The sequence below is a fragment of the Antedon bifida genome, chromosome 9, assembly GCF_963402885.1.
Source record: "Antedon bifida chromosome 9, ecAntBifi1.1, whole genome shotgun sequence".
Classification (NCBI taxonomy): domain Eukaryota; kingdom Metazoa; phylum Echinodermata; class Crinoidea; order Comatulida; family Antedonidae; genus Antedon; species Antedon bifida.
The window spans coordinates 18,238,832-18,254,833 of NC_136234.1; the positions used below are offsets into that span (position 1 = coordinate 18,238,832).

Genomic DNA, 16,002 nt, shown 5'->3' on the forward strand with positions numbered 1-16,002 from the left:
ATGACTCATAAATGCAATTAGACAGAAAACCCAAACCCTGCTCGTTAAACAAAGGTGGCTGTTGGATTAATTAGCTAGGCTTTTTGCCATGTACACAATAGATAATGATAATCTCAACCAGCTATCCAATTATTCCTTGTTTGTGTTAGAACAACTGACATTTTGGATTTTTAATTTAAGGCCCTTCTGTGGCATATGGGATGTTTTTATTACAAAATCACACTTTATTCTACATGCATTTTGATGCCTATAATATTAATAGCCTATTATTATACTAGCCTACGTTATCTTGATAATATCACTCTTTCTATTCTCTCTAAATAATGATTTAAAACATTTTATATTTCTTAATAATTAAATTAAATTATGATGTTATTTGATATAATCATTTAAAATATACCAAATTTTACATTTGAACTAAAGGTAGCCTAGGTGAAATCAACACTCTATGCATCAAAACATTGTTATGTATTAATTTAATGATACATTTCCATCTAATAATTCTCTTTTCTTTAGATATATATTAAATTTAAATAGATATAATATCGAGATAAAAAACAAATAAAAAATAATTTACTGCAGTAAACTGCAATAACATATAATTTTAGTTTGTTTCAATGAAGAAGTTTATTCTTATTTTATATTCTCTGCAATAAACAGTGTCCCCTCAAAAAACTTGCTAAACAATGGCAAAATATAGTTACTGCGGTAACTGCAGTAGAATGTGGCATGGTCCTTATTTTAAACATGTAACGTTTGTTTTTTCTTAATTTAATTTAATCATTTAAACCATTTAAAGATAAAGAAAAAGTAAAGTATAGTTTACTGCAGTAACTCCAGCAGAATGTGGCTTGGTCCCATATTTTTAAGAAGTATTTAATAGTAACCTTGTTTCTTCGTTTTTTTCTTAATATCAACAGTAGAATGATTTGCTTTCTGCAATTTCATTTATGATTACCTTTTTTGCAAAATGACATTTATTTTTATGGCATAATAAAAAAACACTTACACTTGATGTCCAGTTGCCTACTACAATTGTGTCTTTCCCCTACATTCTTTGGAAAGTAATTACAATTTATGTAGAGATTCACGTAACAAATTAAAATGTTAATATATCTATAAGAAATTATGAAAATCTTGAACAATTACTATTTATGTATTGCTATTTGATGGCATTGTTAAATGTTAAAAAACAACAAAATTTGCAATTTCTTTTGAGAATTGCAATAAAGATATATTTTTAATTAGTTCAGTTGAATCTAATAGGAACATTTTTTTTCTTTTTCTTTCAAAAATGATAATTTTATTCTATTTTCTCTTTGAAATTGTCACTGGTTAAGAAAAGAGATTTTTGAATACATATTTATTGTATTGTTATATGAAATTATAATTTGTATAAATTAAAAAAAGTGGTTGTCTACCACCATACAATAGAAGTTAAAATTTATATTTACAATGTAATATTAATAAAATGTAAACAAAAAACAGATGGTTAATTTAAGTTAGTTAAGAAAAAAGTAAAACTCAATCTTTTCTCAATTTTTTTTTTCTTTATGAAAAAAGTACATAGTACATTGTTAAAAAAGATAATTAATTTTGTGATAATTTTATAAACCAAGGAGTTGTAAAATAAAGTTAATTTGTAAAGAATTGATATATCATTTTTCTTTTATGTTAATCTTTTTAAATAAAATAAAACAAATGTAATGTTTTACAGTTTTCCTTTCATTTTATTCCAATTGTCAAGGCATGTCGACATCAGCTGTGATAACATTGAAAATTAATAATTAAATTGCCAATCAGGGTAGTCTACTCAAGGACAAGGATAAAATACAAAACAAGACATTTTGTTTGTTTCGTAAACAGATGCGTACAGTATGTGCTATATATTAAATTATGGACTCTCTTCATGATTAAATTTTATTGTTTTTTCTTGAGCAAACATGATACAGTGAGTGAATATGCATAAAGAACGCTTGTGAAAAAACAACCAAAGGTGGACTCGAACCGCATGATCATCATACAGTATGTTAATGCCTATAGCGATAAAAGTGATATTGACAGAAACTGCAATTAAAAGGGTCTTTAATTCGAGACATAGTTACTGCAGAAGACATAATATACTGCAGTATTAAAAGATTATTATTATTATTGCTATGCCACTTCTATTAGCTAGCTGCAACCAAATCAACAGTTTATTTATTTGACATTTGACGTTTTTTACACCATGTCCACACATTTAAATACCAGTTATTTGAAAACAAAAGTAGAAAGAAGAATAAGCAGAAACTTTGTTTATATAAAAGTATATTTAACGCAACGAAAATAATATTTGGCATTATTCAGCAGAATGGAATGGAACATGTGCAAATTATAACTTACTAGAAAGCAAAGAATTTTAAAACGTGACGTGACGTGACCATATGAACACGATGATGTCATATTACTACCATATTTGGGTACATCACTACCATTTGTGGGCACATCAATTTTTTTTGTCAAACTAGTTTGATAGTGTAGACATGAAGAGCTTTAGAGCGAGTCTTGTTCACAAACAAAACATGTTCAATTAATTAAGCGGAAGAATCTAAATATTTACTCAACAAATTCATAGACAAAAATAAAACAAGATGCTAGTAGTTTTTACAATGCTTGAATAAATTCAGTGAAAGAGCTAACCCTGATTTGATTAACAATAATAGAATTAATAATGTATGGTGATATTATACTATACAATGTAATCGTGTAAAGCCAGACTGTACAGCAGTCATAATAAAATTAATATTTGTAACATCTGGTTAGAGGTAAAATAATTCTGTAAATATTGTTAAAAAGATAATATGGAATTTATGAAAGAGATATTGATATAACTATATACCAGATCTTTTGTGGATGTTTTCTAGATCTATAGTACGTATGACCACAGTAAATGTTTTCTATACTGATAAAATAACATTGTAGATTTAAGCCAGGGGAAACACAAGTCCTCATTTGCACCTTTCAAAATTTAGTGCAGGATTTTTGTTTAAAATATGACGTGCACAAAAACATTTTATCAACTCAAGGTCGACATGTCAGTGGTAACCTATCTAGTCTTTAGATTCTGTTATGCCTACACCGTGACATTAATACCACAGACAGTAATATTTTGTGATACTGTATAACAAAAGAAAAGAATGAAAATATACCAATCTTTCACCACCAATTAGTAATCATGAAAAATATTTTATACAGGGCCAACTTTCACATACAGGTTGCTGATGATGAATGAGAGAACCATATATATGGCCTTATATAATATTTAATATCTAATCTATACTTAATATCTTTACAATGAAATGGGAAAATCAAATTGGTTACATAAGTTTCAAAATCAAAATTATTATACAGTCGTGAACAATGTTTTAAGGAGTGCTAATTCAATATGTCAAATAAATTCAATTCAAATATTAAATAAAAAACCAAACAATTGTAATAAAAACCTTACCTATTATTTAGCATCCCACTTAATAATGCTCAGGTGGAAAAGCGGCCTAGAGTAATGGAACGCGTTGTCATTTTTATAAGCCTACAGAATGATACCTGGGAAAGGATAAGCTGGCCTTGTATCGTGGGATCTATATTGAATATGAGTAGCTAGTTTTGATAATTGCTGGTACTACCTGGTGTATATATTACCTAAATATTATTATCTGCTTGCATTGTTTTACATACTTAGATAATATCAAGGGTATTTTTGTAATGCTTACCTTTAGTATGAGTAGGGACTTTTTATTTTTGTGACATGTACAATGTCACCAAACACCAAGAAACGAAGCATAATATACCTTAAGAACGCAACGTGTACGAACGTGTGCGACCGTTGTAAAAGTGTAGTTTCAATAAATATTATAATATTATATTACATGTACAGACATTTCCATCTACAAACTAATTAATGTTGGGAGAGCTATGGCACAATGGAGACCTGTCTGGGTTCCATGTAGGGCCTAGACAAATGGGCATACAGTAGTGCACGATAAAGAACTATTTGGAAAAAGCAGGGGCTTTACTGTAAGTTTGCGCTGCACTATGGCTGCCGTGGGTTCCCGGGCCTAATTTGAATCTTCTCAATATCCATATTTTATTTACTAAGGACCGTTATAATTTAACATTTAAGCTTACTTAATGTAAATTGCCTTGACACTATCATAGATCGGTGTGTAAACAACAGATAAATGTCACGCTCTGCTGCTTCGTAGTTTTTAATTTCATCTAACACATTGTTTTTTTGTTGTTGCACTAATAGTAATAATTTGTTGTCCTATATCCAAAATGTATACTCAACATTGCTATTTACCTTTTTCAGTTGTGCGTACTACAAAAATCTTTAATACATTGTACAGTACAATTATGATTTTACCAAATAAAAGTTTTATAAATTTGATTTATTTACGGTTTTATTAAAACTAATTGTAACATTACAACATTAGGAATGACGATTGCATTTTTATGTCAGTTAGGTACTTCAGATTTAATTTGACTGTAATCGTGTTTCATTTTATCAGGAAATGAATTTATTAATTTACTTCAATTGCCAAACTTTTTAAATTTGAAATAAAAATCTAATTGTTTAAATATGGACATGAAATTGACAAATTAAAAAATGCGTTGTCATTGTATGCTAATTTGCATATTTTTATAAAAACTTTATGAAAGAGATTAATGAAAATGTTTTTTTTCACACTTGAAAAAAATGTAATTGTTTACATTTGTACTACTGTAAAGTTATTTATTTTATTTTGTATTTCATTTTAAATCAACTGACAGAGATAAAAACCTCCACTAAAAGTTGTAAATAAATGTATTGTCATTATTCTGGTGTGTGTGTATTCCTCGTTGTACTATATTAGACATAGATTATAAACAATAGCAGTCTATCGGCCTAACTGTCAAGTAACCAACAATATTAATAGAGAAATTCTACCAGTAACAAATTAAAACAACCTTAATTAATTGTGGGTATAATAACGGTTACATTTTCAAGGAATTAATAAAAATATATTTTCAAGGTTTAATTAATAAAATATAATATCATTAAAGCATAAACAAGGTTGAGTAATTAATTTTTATGGCTCTTCCATTAATTGAATTTGCCCCTTTGTTCACAACATACCAATAAAAGGATATGGTAAAGATCTGTCTACACTATCAAACTAAATGTAATGTGCCCATATATGGACATGAGATGTCATATCACTACTATATTTGGGCATATCACCACCATATTTTGGCACATCACACTTGTTTGTAACATATAGTTTGATAGTGTAGACAGAGCTTTAAACAGCTATGTGAAGACTATCTTACTGTACCTGTTTGTGCAATAGGTCAAGTACTGTAGGCCTACTAAAAAAGTACTTATCTAAAACCAAGCCTACAAACACTTACTTAATAGCTATACACCCTATACTAACTAAAGCCCATCAATGATTAAAAAGATAATTTTCCAAGATTCAGATATCCGTGAAATATTAATAACTTAACGTATTTCCTATTTGGATGTCCGGATAAAACTTAGGCCTACCCGTTCCAGGTATTTTGTACCGGAAGTCTGACTGAAGGCTGCTCCATACACCTTAATTTTTTTAAATAATAAATGCCTTATAACTATTTTTTCCAAAGTATTTACATCATGAGAAAAACCTAAAATTTACTATATACAGTATGTCCTTAAAAGTTAAGTTTGTTTTGAATATATAATTAATAATATAAATTTCCAGTAAAAATAAACATAGACAAACTTTATTTGTCAGAAATTGTTCTCCTTGGCAAGATAAGATATTAAAATACATGTAAAATAATTAAGAAAAACATTTTGAATAAAATACTTTTAAAATACTATAAAACATACAAAATATTTCAACGTTAAAAAAAAATACCAGAATTAAAAATATCTCTTGAATTTTTAATTTAGTGTGTATTGCATTTGAAAAGATAATTTAATAAATAATAAAGAACACATTAAAAGGTAATGATAATTTATTAAATAACGTTACCCATTGCACTACTAGTAAAGTTTCTTTTATTCATCCATAAGAAAATATATTAAGAAGCTTTAAAAACATCAATAGAGTGAAATATGGACAAAAAGGAAGGAGAGAAAACTCAACTACTTCCAATTCTTTTATAAGATATCAAGGAAATCATGTAAAAATTAGCTAATATCAAAGTACATAGTAATTAGTATAAATATAATACAACATAATAATTTAAAAAAATTACCATCAAGCATTTATTAAAAATATTATAATTTAAAACTTCTTTTGTTTTAAAGAGGTTTTAAAGGAATTTTAAACTGATCATATTCTTTTCTTTTTATGTTACTTTGATGAAATAAATATATACTGAATTGGAAAACAGATTTTTTTTTTTACAAAAATACAAGTCAATTGGCAAATGAAATTGTAAATAGGTTTATGTTACACTGTATGTCAAAAAGTACAGTCAAAGCCAAATTGAACTAGAATTCAATATTGAGAAACCAATTTATATGATTCAGAATTAGATAACACGCTATACAAAATCACGTCGTCAACCAAGAATTTTTATTAGTGAGCCGATACAATACAGTAGAACGCTAATTTACTATTAAATAAGTTAACGTGTATATTATGACAGATTTGAAACGACTGCACAGGTTTATCATAGGTCATTTACCTTAATCAATACAAGCCTAGTTAATAAAAGATTGGGTACACTATTATATATTTTATTCTTTTGTTGTTTGTTATTCTGGGAAAAAAATAATAACATGTATACATAGTATAGGGTTACATACATATACCCTTATTAGGAAATGGATTTTATTTACTACTGAAAAATATAATTATTGTTATTCAGTTGTAGAATAGTGTTTTGTGTATTTAAAAGATATTAAAATGTTGTCTTTTGTTGTTTGTTATTCTGGGAAAACAATAATAACATGTATACAGGTACAAGTATAGGGTTACATACATATATCCTTATTAGGAAATTTATTTTATTTAACTAAAAAATATATGTGTTATTGTCATCATACAGTATTACTTATTTGGAAATGAATTTTATTTACTACTAAAAAATATAATCATTGTTATTCAGTTGTAGAATAGTGTTTTGCATTTTTATAAGAAATTATAGTGAAATCATTTCCAGGTATACTAATGGTCACATATTGTGTAGTATTTTATATACTAAATAAAAAATATGTGTTATTGTTATTATTATACAATATTACTGTATTGAAAAAGGTAAATAATATTAAAAGGGGAATGACTTGTTTAAATAGCATTTTCTTGTAATCTAGTCTCTCAGAATTAGACTTTCTCTAAAACAGAATTAGACTTTCTATAAAACAGAACTCCTTTGGTCAGAAAATGATTCAAATGTTATTTTATTTTTCCAAATGCATTCAGAACCATACCATAGGTCTACACTATCAAAATTTATGTGACAAAAAAATGTGATGTGCCCATATATGTGCATGATGATGTCATATCACTTACACTACCATATTTGGGGATATCACTACCATATTTGGGCACATCACAGTTATTTTGTCAAACTAGTTTGATAGTGTAGACAGAGCTTTACAGATTCTCTTTGGACCAGACAAAGGTTGCCTGAATTCTTGAAAGGTTAATGTACAATACATCCTTATATGAACGCACTTTTACCCAGAAATTATATTGATTGATATTAATTAAATATTCTAAAAAAGACTATTATTACATTTAATTGATACAAATTATCAAAAAACATAAATGGAAAATGCTAATGTAGGTCACCACAATGGGTAAATAATAACATCTGCAGGGTTGCTGTTATACATAAATCAAATGAGCTTGTACTTTATTACAGGGATGAAATAACAGTCCTAGTAATTGGTATTAAAATGGGTTGGTAAAGATTTCCTTAAAATGAACTAAAATAATAGGTTATTTGACATTTTTTGTTTAATTGTGGGTGTTTGTAAAACAATACCATTCACCAAAGTTGATTTTTTTGCGCTAATTATGGGTAGTAAGTACATGTTATTAGAAAATATATTTACTGTATTTATATATTGGTATTGTATTTGGGTTGAAATTTGGTAGCTTTTCATAAAAACCTGTATTACAAAAAGGTTTTTAATGAATAATACATATTCTTTTATGTACAATAATTGTAAATATTTACAAAACAATACATTTTTTGCCCTAAAAATCAGTAAAAATACAAGTATAAAGTTATATTGCCTTGGTGATTACAAAATGTGGTTAAAACCCCAAAATGGAATAGGTTTTATTAAGTATACCATCATATGGGAATTATATAATTGATATTGGTAATAATAAAAACAAACAGTTAGCCAAAAAAAAGGGCTGGAAAGTAGGTTACCCTTAGGCTGGATGAATCTTTGTGGTGGAATCCTAACGAAGCTGGCAGAATGAGGACACAGGCCTGTAAAATGACTTTACAATTGGAATACCCGAAGGGCAAACTTTACTATTTTCAGGGTTTTTACTAACCCATTTTAACACCTGGCAAAACTTAAAAGTCAATTGGTACCAGAGGGCTAGCAATTATTGTATTTACTTGTTGATCGCTATCTTTATTAAGTAGGATTGATGATGATTTTTAGGTTGAGTGTTGAATCCGGGAGTTGTAATAATTTTACAATTCCCTTGTTGAATAATTCATTTAAATATAGACACATGGTTAATAATAATCATGAGGAGTTTATAACCAAACTAATATTAATAATAATTGTCATATGTCAAATCATTTATTATTGTTATAACTGATAAAAACATTATTCAATAAACTTTGAAGTCCTAAAAATGAAACTGAATTTCTTTATTTTATTTACCCATAAATATAAAGTATAAACATTGTAACATAAATAAAACAATATATCAAGGGATATTAAATTGTAACACAATATTAAATATAGGTATTGATGGCAGATTTGAAAATAAGAAGAGGCCTTATTAATATTTAACTGTACTGTAAAAAAGCAACATTAAAGTTATACCAGAATGATTGTGTTATACCCATAATTTTGAAAAGTAGAAATAAAAATTATTCAGTTAAACTAATTAGGAATAAACATTTAATAAAGAACAATGTATCATTATAAAGAATAATTTCTTTTATAAAGAACAATGTGTTCTTTTATTACAGATTCACACCTCCGTGGACAAAGAAGTATGAAAACGGACACTGGACAAAGTAAGTTAAAACAACCCCCAAATATTACAATTATTTATACTTGTTTAACTGTTTAATATGCCTAACTATAATATATAAATTAAATATTGTCTTAATCGATTTTGTAACTTCCGCTGTACATTATAGACAAGACATCGTTGAAAGCCGTTTGGTACGGTTATTGTGGTTCATTGTCCGTCCATTCGGTCATCAGACCGGCCGTAGTTACAAATGATGAACACACAATCGTTACGTACGAAAAGTATCTTACTAAAAAAAATAGTCGGAATATTCTACTGTGATTAGACTAAAGTTTTAACAACGTCAAATTGACAGACGGTATTTTGATATTACGTAAAATACCAGTTTAAAATTTCCACTCCAGTGCCTCGGAGCATCGCGGAGGAGGATACTACCGGAGCATCCTATATACCTACAAAGATCAAATGTTCTACCGCGATTGACCGGTATCTTTCCTCCGGACAATTCACCATCGTGATTTTTCTCTATTTTAACTTACCCTCTTAAACTGAGCATACTTCATAGAAAGATTCCCGCATGTACATTCCTGGGATATTCGTTCTCATAGAATAATGGAAAACTTCCAGATTCGATCATTTCATTACAAAGTACACTGTGTATGTGGTAAAACAAAGCATGCCATATGACTCACACGCAACCTTTTGTGTTTACCGTATCTGCAATCTGTTGTAAGCATTCGCCGCCGACGATTTAACGCATAGCGCCCTCTATAATCTTAACCAATCACTGGTCTACGGTTAGTCCAAGACGATTTTTCGAGTCGCAAGAATTTTAATTCGACACCCACCGATATATTTTATACATTAAATGTAGAAACAGACACACATTATATGACGTGAGTTGTATCTGTGTACATAAAAGGATAAACGATTGAAGATTTTATTACTTTTGTAAACTACTTTTTGTTAAGGTAACTTTTGCAAAACTATCAGGTGTCTATGAAGTAAAAATTGTACTGTATTTAAGAAGTCTGAAATTTCAAATCAATTCGTTCAATCATGTGACTTATTTTCTGGAACGAATTTTGTTATTTTTGACTATATTTGAAACATCATCAAATGGTGAAATATTTTTACACATATTAGAGGATTGGTTAAACAATTTATTTTATAGATGAAATTATAGGTTTGCTTTTGTATAAATCTTAAGATTTCAAACCGTCCGTTTTACCGATTATCGTTATATAAGATTTAAACTGGCCGATACCGATACCCCGGTGTAGATCAATTTATCTGGACAAATGTTTCTTCGACGCAATAAAAACTTATTATGGGAATGCAGACATAAACCCACCAAGGACGATCTCTTTTCGTTTTAGGGTATAGTGTGGATTATCAGGTAATAGCCATATTTTCTGTTTCTTAAATCGATCTTAAGTAAACTTTTCTAACAGACCTACTTCTAAGAATAACGAATCATTACTGGACATCAATACCGCCCTCATTGAGCACGCTAACATTAATGCTATTTCATCCTCCAAAATGTAGGCCTACACATTCATTATTATTTTGATTATATGGTTTGTGTTACAAACAAATGTTAAATATTACACCAACTAATTTAAGTCGTTAGATGACATGTTTAAGATGTTTTCTCTAAAGCCGACGTTTATACTCTTTCGGATTTAAGAACTAAAACAATAATATAGATTTTATAACATTTATTACAATAATAAAGTTAGATGCACTAGGATTATAACTCAATGTTTTCTTCCTTTACAAATTTCGTTTGTTTTGATATCTGTATTAAATCCTCTGTTTTTAAATCTCTGTCTACACTATCAAACTAGTTTGACAAAAAAAATTCCTAATATGGTAGTGATATGCCCAAATATGTGATATGACATATATGGTCACATCACATTTTATCACATAAAGTTTGATAGTGTAGACAGAGCTTAACGAATAGTATGTTCATATTTAAACAATTTTAAATAACGAACATTTTTTATTTATACCAAATTAGATGTAGGCTTAGATAAAATTGTAGTTATTTTTGTTTACATTTTATTAGGCCTAAATGATTGTATGAACGAAATCTTAATATATGTGCAGAAATTCGTATAAAAGGGAGGATACGTTTATGAATTCAATCTTTCACTGAGACTGTATCAACAGTGTTGCCCATTTTCGATTTTCAGATTCTGAATTACTAAACTATTCAAAGAACAATTAAAATAAAATGATAACAGAAAATGCGACTATTAATGCTAGAAATAGTAATAATAGGCATAATTATATATTGATATTTATTTTATTTCATTTCAACGACACGACATAATAAAGTGTTGTATCATAGTAGTAGTAGTATATGAAGATATCGATGAATTTAGAGAAATTTGTGATAGCAAATTTTTACATTCAATAAATAGAAATACTAATATTCATGAAATCAGCTACAAAACATTGACGAATGAATTGCGAAATATTATAGCTCTGTCTACACTATCAAATGTGACAAAAAAGTATGATGTACCAAAATATTGTAGTGATATGCTTAAATATGGTAGTGATATGACGTCATCACATTTTGTTGTCACATAAAGTTTGATAGTGTAGACAGAGCTTATCATAATTTTCAAACAAAGATTCGGACTTTCGGAGGCACGCGAACCACGAGAGATCCGCGCCGACGACATGCGAAGTCATTGTCAGTAAAATATATAATGAATCTACAGACTTGGTAGTAAAGATTTACTGAAGAAAATAAGTTTCATTTGATGAGAATGAGAGAGGTTTTCTGGAATTATATAAAAAGTAGTAGAACGAATTTGAATGGATAATGAAAAGCGGGACAGTCACGGCGAACCAACCTCGCATTTTGTTATCAATTAGCCAAGTCCGATCGATGGAGCAATCTGTTTTTTTTTTCTTTCCCTTTTTGAACCCTGCTCATCCAACATGTTCCCGTGCCATGATTTAGCAAAAAATATCAATAAATCTCGATACTTATAATATCGAAACTGACAAATGTAACGAATTGAAGTTTTGCAATCAAGAACGCTGCTCCTAAAATGTGTCCAATTGCGCGTAATAAACGCATAATAAGTGTTAATAATAATCGATAAAATACAGTGATAATAATTACGGTTCTATTCTTGATAGAGAAAATATGGACTTGAATGCTAATATAATGACCTTAAATAACTGTTATCTTCATATTCGGCCTAATAAATAAAATGGTTAATAATATATTACAGACCTCCACATTTGAAAAACATTTACAATTACCAACCCACGTAACTTTAAAGATAATTGTCCACTAAAAAAATCATGTTTTAAATTTTTTCTTGTTGAATATGCCATTTTAATGTCACATAATAGTTATAGTTAATGATTTTAGTGATTTTTTTTCTACAGAAGTAAATTTCATTTCATTTATTCATTTAGCATCCATTCAACAATACATTTAAAATACATAACAAAGAAAAAATACAAACAATTGGAATATTAAAATTGAATAAAACCAAAGTGAATGGATGCAAGGACGACCCATAATAACTTTATTAAAACTGCAAAATGGCCTATATGTCAGAGATAAAACTGCGGCGATGTTTAGTGTCTTAGACGAGAATCTGGTGTTGTATATCGGTATCATGGTATACATCGCAATGTATAACTGTTTAAACAAAAATTAGGCCAAGGTATTACGTTTGTTAAATAAACCATAAATTGAAGATTATAGTTTAAATCTGACTTTTTTTTTTAAAAGCGGTCTGATCCATTCGCTATGAAATATCTTCACTACATTATGCTCATTTATCAGGAAGTTACATACATACACGAAACAACATTAATATCCTAATATTTATTACTTCATTAATTACAAGCAGTAAAATCATTAGTGTCATTGGTAGGATTAATACATTTTGAATTGATACATCTTAGTCTACGCCAATGAACAAACCAACAAGTAATCACAGATGAGCCTAAGGTGATAACTAGTTTGAGGGATGACTTAGTTTACCTAATAATTGATAATAAAATGATTTCATAAATCGTCAACACAAAGCTGACGCGCGAGTACAAACACCATGTCAGTATCATCAGTTTTTGAACGCGCGCGTACAAAAACATATACTATTTTCCTCAAAATTGGAACGCGTGTTTATAAAAACGGTATTTTCTTTAGCTTTTGCACGCGCGCGTACGTTTTTCTATCAGCAATTAAACGCGTGCTTACAAACGACCGTTTCTTCATTTTGTCAATAACGAAAGTTATCATCATTAAAAGTGTCATTTACAAACACATTCATAACAGCTATAAATTAATGAATAAAAAGATCAATGTTTCTTTATGTTAGTACAAACTTTGGTATAAGAACGAGAAATTAGTTATAATTTGTATATTACCGCATAATTGTTATTAAAAGTATTTATTTTAAAGTTTATTTCAAATGATATATTCATGTTTATCGCACCGCTTAATTTTTACCAAATTGCTTGTGAACAAAAGGTTCACAAACTTCAAATTCAATTTAATGTCGCATAAAATAAAATAATTTTTCTTACTGCAACACATCAACATTGTAAGTCGTGAAAAATTACCGTTGTTTAAACACTCACCGGTAACCGTACCACTAGATTTTCGTACGATGTACTCAACGCGATTCGCACTTAGTCCTACATTTTCCAACCTCCGAGTATGTCCTTCTTTTTTTCGTTCATGACAGCTTCTCACAATCCCAATTTACAATCTAAAGTCGGATGCTTATCTTTAAAAAATATGTCTAATCATCAGTGACAAACAGCGTTTCGCTCTATTGCAATCAGAGAAGATTTTGGAAGATCTACAAGAAGTAAACAGTGGTGCGGTTGTTTTTGTTCTCCAGTGCGCGCGATTCTCTGTCGTGTGAACTTTTTTAAGCGCCAGAAAAACGGTGGAAAAATGACATACCTTATATAACACGTCATTTATATAATTGTGTGAGAACAAAATATTATATAACTTTTAATGTGTTGAAGCTGAAGGATATACATCTAGAAATAATTATTTGAAATTTCCAATGAGGAAACGATTGATTCAGCAGCATTGCTCTGTTTGTAATGTTCCCTACAATAATTAGCTGATGATGTAATTGAACACCAGGAAACATAAAATAAAAACAGGTGGTTTTCCGCAAACAAATATTCATATGAATTGCATTACATTTCAATATATACAGTATAATATATATATGGAGATTGATAATAGTAACTAAATTAAATAATATAAATCTTGAATACATTTTTAAAATTGATAAAAAGAATATACCGTGAAATTAATACAAATCACTAAGGAAATAGTAATAGCAATAACAAATATTTACTGTACTAACAAAAAAAAATTATTTTTATTTAAAATTTACAAATGTATATGTATAGGCCTCCACGTTACTATTGAATATGCCCAGTCGCCGTTTTACATTCAATTATTAGCGTATGGCAGGCATTCACTATTCACTATCACAGTACATGACTCAAAATGAATGTTACCAATAAACTAACCAGACAATTCCCATGAATTCATAATAAAATCGTTACATAACATATTATAATTTAGTAATAAATATTCGATCGTCAGTGACATAGCAAATACACAAATTGAACGCGCGCGCATTTAATTACTGATGAAATATGTACGCCTGCGTTAATTTTGTGTTACGTTTTGTTACTGACGATGTATATAAGAGGGAAGACTGAATTACTGAAAAGTTTCATTCTTCTCCCTTGTGTTTAAACTACGTTCAACCAAGCTCACCTTCAACCCTAGTAGAGTAATAAGCTCCTCACAGACAAGATATGAAATTGGGAATGATCGTGGATGACGACCAATGGGAAATATCCCTGCTGAGAAAAGGAGGTTAAGACGTGTATCCCGGATGTATATCTACTAATCTATATAAGGTCGTTCAAGTGCCATATTTTTATCAATAGAAACTTATTTTTAATTGTTAGTTGATACCTTTTATGTTATGGAAAGTTTCTTTAGTCTTTTGCAGTCTAGCCCGCACTGTTCAATAAATTATGAATACAAATTCATCATCTTACAAAAGATGGCCTCTCGAAATAAGTTGGTTTTAATTGAAAAGTTGAAGTGTTTAAAAACCAAAGGCTCAATGGTTGTCGTTGAGAAAAGCTAAAGGGATCTTACCATTCCGGGTTGTTTCATCAGAAAGGATAGTCTGGTTGGGCTCTGATTTCCGATTCAGGAGTGCCCGGATGTTGTCGGAAATGGATGAATTCAGATCCTTATCAATTTCTTTTACAACACAAAAAGGCTATTAATTGCTAATTAGGTAGGGCTAAAAATTAATTATAATATATCAACACTTCGTTTGAGCCTTAATAGTAAGGGAAAATTACCTACCGATTTTTCGATTTTGTAAGGACATAGAATTAGTATCTACAAACATAACGTATTCTCAATATATAAATATTGAATAATTAAATAATGGCAACATTTCTATTATACATAAAACATTGTCGAACTATTAGAATAGGCCTATAATAACGTATGGAGAACTATGCGCATCCGGATAAAGGTTTAGCTAGTACTGTTATAGGCTATCTTCACCCCGACTTCAACATTTGAAAACATTTATTCATTTTAAATGAACTGACATTTAATGTAACCCAAGTTTTCTTATTAAATATTAAAATGTTCAACACGGACATATGCCTCGACACATTTCTTGTTATAGGTTATTGCCATGGACCGCGTTAGTGAACGGTACAGAAGTATGCCTCATTTTAAAAGTTAAAATCT

The 16,002-nt window shown here is 29.0% G+C and overlaps 1 protein-coding gene across 2 annotated transcripts in view; it reads right to left on the reverse strand.

Annotated features, from left to right (window-relative positions):
• The window catches only part of LOC144851791 (uncharacterized), a 75,149-nt gene that overhangs the window by 24,017 nt on the left and 35,130 nt on the right, over window positions 1-16,002 (reverse strand). Inside the window, exon 1 of one of the 2 annotated variants that reach the window (XM_078709413.1) lies at window positions 9,734-9,882. The exons of the other annotated variant lie outside the window; for it this stretch is intronic. The gene's annotated coding sequence lies outside the window, so the exon portion shown is untranslated. Of the gene's footprint in view, window positions 1-9,733; window positions 9,883-16,002 lie in introns of those variants that run through there. 2 annotated transcript variants of the gene reach the window in all.